We start from the raw sequence: 7,968 nt of genomic DNA, 5'->3' as shown, positions 1-7,968 counted from the left end.
TTCCTTCAGTTCAATGTTTTTTTTTTCCTCTTCGCTCCTTCCCTTCTCACCTCCTCCTTCATTCCTTATTCTCCTCGCCATCCTCTCCCACGTCCCTTCCTTCATTTCAGTTGTTTTTATCTCTATTCATTCCTTCCCCTTCTCTCCTTTCCTTCATTCCAAATACGTTTCTCTCTTGATTCCCTTCTATCTCATTCCTTCTTTCGTTATTCCTTTTCCCCTAATGCCTCTTTTTTTTTTCTTTCCACTTCCTTATCCCTATTCCTTTTGTTCATTACCTTCCTTCTTCCTTTCCTCCTTCGTAATTCCCTCAGAGGTTTCTGCCACGCTGCTTTCTGTTCACGCCTCTTCCCCCGTTCGTTCTTCCCCATACCCTCACTTCTCCCCTCCCCCCTCCCTCCCTCCCTCCCTAATACCTGCTGCTATTAAATTGCGCACGGAGGGAGACTGATGGTGAGATCACTATTCAAATGTTGATAGATGAAGGGCCGGCAAGACCACGCCCCTCCTTCCCTCCCTCCCTTCCTTCCTGTTTATACCTTCAGCCACGCCCCTCCCTTTATTCCCTCCCTGCTTTCTTCCTCCCTGTTGTTCCTCTCAGCTACGTCAGATCTTTTCTCCCTTCTTTTCTTTTCTCTTTCCTGTTATATCTTTTCTCTTTTCCTTCCCCTCCTTTCCTTCTCTCTGTTATTGTTTTCAGCTATGTTACATGTTTTTTTTCCTCACTTTTTCTTCTTCGCTTTTCATTCTTTCCTTCATTTAATTCTCCTCTTCGTTCATCTTTTTAACTTTTCCTCTCGCCTCTTCCGTCTTTCTCGCTCATATCATTGTCTTTTCCCCCGATTCTCTTTCTTCCCTTTTCCTTCTCCATTTAATTTTACGTCCGCTCTTCCGTTCCTTTCCTTTCTTCTTCATTTCTTTTCTCCCTCAAATTATAACCTTTTCTATCCGTGTTTCTTTCTCCAGTGGTCAACCTGTTCCTTTCCTCCTTCCCTTTATTTAACTTTTATCTGCGTCCATCTCTTCCCTTCCTTTTCATTTCCCTTCTTTTTCCTCTACATATATTTACCAGTTTTAGCTGTTCTTTTTATTTATCATCTTCTCTTTCTCCTCCTCCTCCTATCTTGTTTAATCCTCTATATTTTTTTTATTTTTTCATCACCAAACAGCCAAGAGGTCTGTTGCTGTTTGTTTTCCTTTGTATATTCTTCCTCCTTGTCGTCGTGCTACTCTCTCTATCAAACTTTCTTTCTAAAATCATTTGTATTTCTGTTTTCTTCATCATCTAACAGCCTAGCATGAACCAAGAGGTCTGTTGCTGCTTGTTTTCCTTCGTATATTCCTTCTCCTCCTCCTCTTCCTTGTTCTACTTTCACAGTGTTATTTTCCTTATCAAACCTTCCCACTAAACCATTCATCTTCCATCCTCGCAAGGTGTGAAGACTAATAACCACCTGGGCAATGCATTCTCACAGGTAACTATAAAAGTGCTCACCACCAGATTCCCTCATTAGGTGCATGCAAATTGCGCTTCTCAGGTGAGGTGCGTCAGGTGCTGCAGCTTTGTAATGTTATCAGGTGTCCAAACTCTTTACCTAGCGGCCCGACACAAGGTTATATGAAGTTTTTGTGTAAGTGGTGATAGTGTGGTGGTGGTGGTGGTGAAGGAGAAAGTGAGAGGGGAGAGTGACTGTAGTGAGGGAGGCAGGGACAGAGAGAGGGAGGGAGGGAGGGAAGAAGGGTGAGGAGAGTGACTGTAATGGATGAAAGGACAACATTCTGAAACACTTCTAAACCTAAGCTAACTTAACTTCGATTACTTTCAAAACTCTCTAATTAAAGCTATACGGGTGATAGATGAACAAGATTTCTACATTACGAACAGAAGGAACACTCTTTTGAAAACCCATCTGATCATCGGTGGCCTTTGAAAACAGTCTTGGCAAGGGAGCAAAGCGGTTTATGAATACAGGTCAGAGGCAGGGAATGAGAGAGAGAAGGGGTGGGAGGGAGGAAAGCAGGTAATAAAGGGATGCATGGGGATGATGGGTAATCGTGGGGAAGGTGAGAATAGTTAAATAGAGATAGGCGGACGAGCTGTGCAGTGTGTGGTGGTGGGAATGAATCAATGGGGGAACAGGGAGGGTAGGAAAGGCTGGGATCAATGTGTACTCATTCTATGTGAACACTGTAAGAACAAATGTATACGTGGTCAGTGAGTAAACAGTGAATAAATAATATACGATAAAAAAAAAAAGGTTAAGAAAAAGAAAGGAAATACCAACGAAAAAAAAAAAAGGACTACGGAAGCAAAAGGGAAAGAGAAGCAAAATACCCAGTCTTCTATCACCAAAAAATAATACGAAAGAAAGGAGAAAGAAAAGTTAAAAAAAAAAGGACACTAAAGGAGGGGAGAAAATGAAGAGAAAAAGAAAAGAAACCTATCACATCAGAAAGTAATAAGAGAGAAAGAGGAGAAAAGTACAAAAAAAAAAAAAAAAAAACACTGAATTAACTGGTGGATAAGATTCCTAACTTGAAGTGGACGCGAGAAGAAAAGATGTGAAAGAGAAAGCATCGTTATCCTTCCTGAAAACACTCTTACTCTCACTTTAACGACACCCTAGACACATCCTCTCTCTCTCTCTCTCTCTCTCTCTCTCTCTCTCTCTCTCTCTCTCTCTCTCTCTCTAACATCCTTGCTGCGGCCACGAGGACACTGACAAATTAGGATGTACAGGTTTACTCGATCAGAAAGTAATGCATGACAGAAGTGGGACCGAGTATTGCACTGGGAGCTGCGGTGGCCTGCAACTAACAATCTGTCACTTGGCTGAATTCGCTGCGAAGTACTGATACCCTAACTTAACACAGATCCGTTCTTCCCCGGACTCTCACACACAAGCACTGGTAGCCCATGAAAACAGTGATCCCTGCTTCCCCCGTATACACAAGCACTGATAGCCTGCTCGTCACGTAAAACAGATCTGTTCTCAGACACAAAGCAACCTAACCCATAACATAATCAACACTTCTTAACACGCTTCGTCGTAATTCACTCAGCAAAACTTTCCATGCACACGTACTTTTATTTATTTTTTTCCTCTCAACTTCCCGGAATATGATAAAATACTGCACATTTCCATCGAGCTTTTTTTTTTTTTAATTCAATGCTTATTCATACAGGACCCACTGCGACCAGGATGCAAGTTTAAATTATCTACGTGCTGTAAATTTTAAGTCACTTGCATGTTTAATTCTTATGATTTTCCCGCGTTAGGTATGGAGGAGATACTCAGGCGAGGGAGGAGAGGAGAACGAGAGAGAGAGGGAGAGATGAAAAATGAAAGGGAGACAGTAAAGGAAGAAAGAAAAGAAGGAAGGAAGGAAGGAAGGAAGGAAGGATGGAGGAAAAGATAGGTCATGAGGGAGGATGGATGGGAGGGAAAGAGAGAGATAGAGAAGAGAGGAAGTAACGAAAGAAGAAGAAGAAGAAGAAGAAGAAGAAGAAGAAGAAGAAGAAGAAGAAGAAGAAGAAGGAGAGAAAAGAAAAAGAAAAAGAAAGAAAGAGAGAGAGAGAGAGAGAGAGAGAGAGAGAGAGAGAGAGAGAGAGAGAGAGAGAGAGAGAGAGAGAGAGAGTGCGTGTGTGTGTATGTGTGTGTGAGGAAATGAGGGAGGGGGATGATGTATGGAGGCGTCAGCTGGAATCATGCCTTACATAAGAAGCTGTGATCCTATGAACGTAATTTTTCATCTGAAGGACGAACTAATTTTGCAGTCCAGAAGGGAACTATGGGATAGCTCCTCCTGCTGCTGCTGCTGCTACTTCTACTGGGGGAGGGGGACAAGAGGAGGAGGAAGAGGAGGAGGAAGGTAATACATGTGAGAGAGGACTGACGCGTAAGCACAAATACACACAAAAAATAAATAAATAAAGGTAAATAAATAAATAAAAGATGAAAGAAGCGTCAAAAAATGGATAAATGGAGAGAAAGTTACTAATGAAAAAAAGAAAAAGAAACACAAATGGTCTTAAAAAAAACAAAAAAAAAAAACAATATTAGATACAAAAATGATGTAACACGCAAGTAAAAAAGTACATATATGGAAAAAGGTGGGGAATGACGAACAGGTGCAAAATTAAATACAAAAATGTAACGAAACGGAAGATGAAAAAAAAAAAGAAGAAACATAAGACGAAAATACAAGTACAGTATCAAATAAAACCACTAAACTAAATAACCCCCACAAAAAATAAGAAAAATGAATATGAGAGAGAGAGAGAGAGAGAGAGAGAGAGAGAGAGAGAGAGAGAGAGAGAGAGAGAGAGAGAGAGAGAGAGAGAGAGAGAGAAATAAAACACCGAACAAAAAAAATCAATAAAAAAGTAAAACACATCAGAAAAAAAAAAAAAAAAACGAGTCAAACAGAAACAGCATCCCTGAGGAGCAAGTCGCGTCCCAAGGCTCGCAGCTCCCAAGGCAACCATGGGTGCGCGAGAGAAGCGGACTTAAAACGCTGCTAAATAATTAAAAGCTTGCGTGGTTGTCGTACCGAGAAGAGGATCCAGAAACACCGTCATTGGGGAGGAAAAATGTGAAGTACAAAGCCCATCTGAGGCGGAGAAGTGAGGACAATGAGCTTGGCGAACATAATAGGACACTAGAAAGAGAAAGGAGGAGGAGGAGGAGGAGGAGGAGGAGGAGGAGGAGGAGGAGGAGGAGGAGGAGGAGGAGGAGGAGGAGGAGGAGGAGGAGGAATGACATGGTCCGGAGAGGTAGGAGGAGATGGAGGAGAGGAAGTGGAGAAACGACGTGATCAAGATGAGAAGGAAGGAAGGAAGGAAGGAAGGAAGGAAGGAAGGAAGGAAGGGAGGGAGGAAGGAAGGGAGGCATTTCAGTAACATTTAAGTAATACGTAGTTCCCTGGCCACACACAGACACATTTCTCTCTCTCTCTCTCTCTCTCTCTCTCTCTCTCTCTCTCTCTCTCTGGGATACAAATGTCTAGATGAGAAACACTACATCAAGGAGCTCTGAAATCGCTTCTATGAATCTTAAAAAAGGCTTCTCGTGTGTGATTTTAATTCAGAAGAGAACCAACGGAAGTACTGTACTCGACATGATGGGATCCGGCGAGGTGATCCTGCCAACTGAGACACGCCGTCTTGAACACTGTCATTGGACGATGCACTCACCTCCTGGGAAGTATTTAATTTTTTCCTCTTCCATATAACGTGCAACAAATTGACAAGATTCTCCTCAAACCCTTATTCGTAGGGTATCTAATTATTCTTAAGAGTAAATAAGGATTTTTTGGAGTGAATGCAAAGCCAATCAAAAGCATTTAAATTTTTTTTCTTTTAAAGAATAGGCGCGTTGAACAGCGGATGTACGTATCGTCCAGTCACTGTGTTACCTGCTCACTTATTCTCAGATGACACTGAACATGGAAAAGAATGAACGTGTTACCAGATAGTGGAGACTGCTAGGGAAGTTTTTACCTGGTATAAGGAAAGCATGGTAAAAAAAAAGAGAAGTGAATTATTTTGACAGCATAGAAGTGTTAATCACCAGGTAAAACAAATAATAAATAGATAAAAAATCAGAATAAAAAAAAAACTACCATACAGTTCTCGTTTCCATCACTCGGACTTGGATCAGGTTAGAAATTTCTCACTTGTAAACCGAAAACATGAGTCGTAAACACATGACAAGGGCCACTTCCCATACCTGACGAAGATTACCCACACAGGGCAGCAGCTCGCAGCACACGTCCACTCACTGTGATGTCCTGGCCAAGGTGGTGAGGGAATGAAGCACGGTGGCGAGGCTCCGAGATTCCGATTCAACTTGTCTCGCATCAGAGTTTGAGGCAAGATGGTTTCCAGTCTGAATCTAACACTTTGTCCACCGAGACCACAAGTATTGCTTTATTCTAACATTTTAAATCTATGGTAATATTTTTCCTAGTGAAAGAACACATAAACAAAGAACTCTCTCTCTCTCTCTCTCTCTCTCTCTCTCTCTCTCTCTCTCTCTCTCTCTCTCTCTCTCTCTCTCTCTCACGCACCACTCACGATAAAAACAATGAAAAATCCGAAACACACACACACACACACACATACACACACGAAAAGATGTCCCTGCGTCTTTCACCTTGTTTTCCACTCTCCATTTTCTTCTTTTTGTACTTTTTTTATTTTTCTCCTTTTTGAAGTGTCTACCTTCCTTTTTCCCTCACTGTTTGCCTGTCTCTCGTATCTCCACCTTCTTTTCTCCACGTTATCGGTCAGTCCTTTCGTGAAAACACCAATACCTGCGAAGCTCACGTGGACTTTGGGATGCCAACATCAAACAATCCTTTAGACTCCCTTTTACTCGTACCATTGTTTGGCATAGTGGCGCTAGGGAATCTCACCACGCTCACTCCTACTTCTCACCTCGCCTGGTCCTCTCCTCTGCTCTAAGTAAAGTTTAGGGTACGATTTCAAAGGATACCACAACCAGAGAAAGTAAGAGTAATCATTCACAAGCCATTAGGACCTGTAGTTTCATCTCTGCTCTGGGAAATCATTTGCGGTTACTCAAATGAAAATCGGAGGTGTTCTAGTGTCATTACTAGTCAAAGGGTTTAGATAAGGGATTATGGGATTTTTATATTGGAAAATGAGTTAGATGTTATAAAACAGGGAAAAAAAAGTGTTTGGAGAGAGAGAGAGAGAGAGAGAGAGAGAGAGAGAGAGAGAGAGAGAGAGAGAGAGAGAGAGAGAGAGAGAGATGCATTAGTGGCTATGAACCTTTTACTTGAGAAAACTGGCAGTTATACGAAAAACCGTGAGTACTAAAGACCTGTATAAAAAAAAAAAAAACGCATGTCAAAGATGAGCTAAAAAGTTCTGAAATCTTAAATTACAAGTAAAAAAAAAGTTACGTGCAGGTTTGTAAGGTATACATGCGCCTCCGTGATGTGGTGGCCATCGCGCTTGGTTATGAATATGCGGGCTGCGGTTCGAGTTAGGGGTTGAGACAGAGGCAGTGGGCGCACAGGTCACCAAACTGCTCACCCTTCCTTCCTGCTCGTCGATAAATGGGAGCCTGGGGAAACCTGAGGAATATAAGCTGTGAAGGCTTGGATGTCACAGTGTCCCGGGACACGGCATGTCATCCATTACATGTTCAAAGGCCAATGAGACGGAGATGAGCGCCGAGGCCACGCGCAGCTATAGAGCACGCTCCCCACCTTTACCTTTGTAATGTAAAACATAGCTGGAATCTTTTACTCCTGACAATAGGGAGAATAAAGAAAAAGGATGAGTAGGAAATTTTTTTTTACCTATAGATGAAAGGCACCTCAGTAACATCACAGGAGTGTAACAAAAGTGTATCAGGAGTCTGCGAAAGGACAATGAGTCCATACAAAGCACCGAGTCCTGTATATCTTTGTTCCCAGTCTGAAACGCGCGTATTTTCTCCCGTGAACCATTATCCTGGAGCTTCAAGGCATACAATGTACGTGGATCACACGAGAAATAGATAGACAGGGACAGGTAGATAGATATATGAATATATATATATATATATATATATATATATATATATATATATATATATATATATATATATATATATATATATACACACACACACACACACACACACACACACACACACACACACACACAGAGAGAGAGAGAGAGAGAGAGAGAGAGAGAGAGAGAGAGAGAGAGAGAGAGAGAGAGAGAGAGAGAGAGAGAGAGAGAGAGAGAGAGAGAGAGAGAGAGAGAGAGAGTGAGAGAGAGAGAAGACCTGCGTTAATTAATCTTAAGTCCTGGTCATTATCATTATAATTCTAATTTTCATCATCCATTAGAAAGTTAAAAGAACCAAAGAGAAGAAGGAAAGAAGAAAGAAAAGGAAAAAGATCGTACATTCATTGTAGATTAAAACAACAACGTTACCACCACCA

At 41.7% G+C, this 7,968-nt stretch overlaps 1 long non-coding RNA gene across 2 annotated transcripts in view; it reads right to left on the bottom strand.

Annotated features, from left to right (window-relative positions):
- LOC135100858 (uncharacterized) overlaps positions 1-5,799 on the bottom strand; it is a 21,683-nt gene extending 15,884 nt beyond the window's left edge. For both annotated transcript variants that reach the window (XR_010268947.1, XR_010268946.1), the window contains exon 1: positions 5,733-5,799. This is a non-coding gene — a long non-coding RNA (uncharacterized LOC135100858). The remainder of the gene's footprint in view (positions 1-5,732) is intronic.
- Positions 5,800-7,968: the final 2,169 nt, after the last annotated feature.

This window comes from Scylla paramamosain, chromosome 5 (assembly GCF_035594125.1).
Source record: "Scylla paramamosain isolate STU-SP2022 chromosome 5, ASM3559412v1, whole genome shotgun sequence".
Taxonomy (NCBI): domain Eukaryota; kingdom Metazoa; phylum Arthropoda; class Malacostraca; order Decapoda; family Portunidae; genus Scylla; species Scylla paramamosain.
The sequence above is the reverse complement of the archived record's forward strand: the minus strand, read 5'-3'. Positions and strand labels throughout refer to the sequence as shown.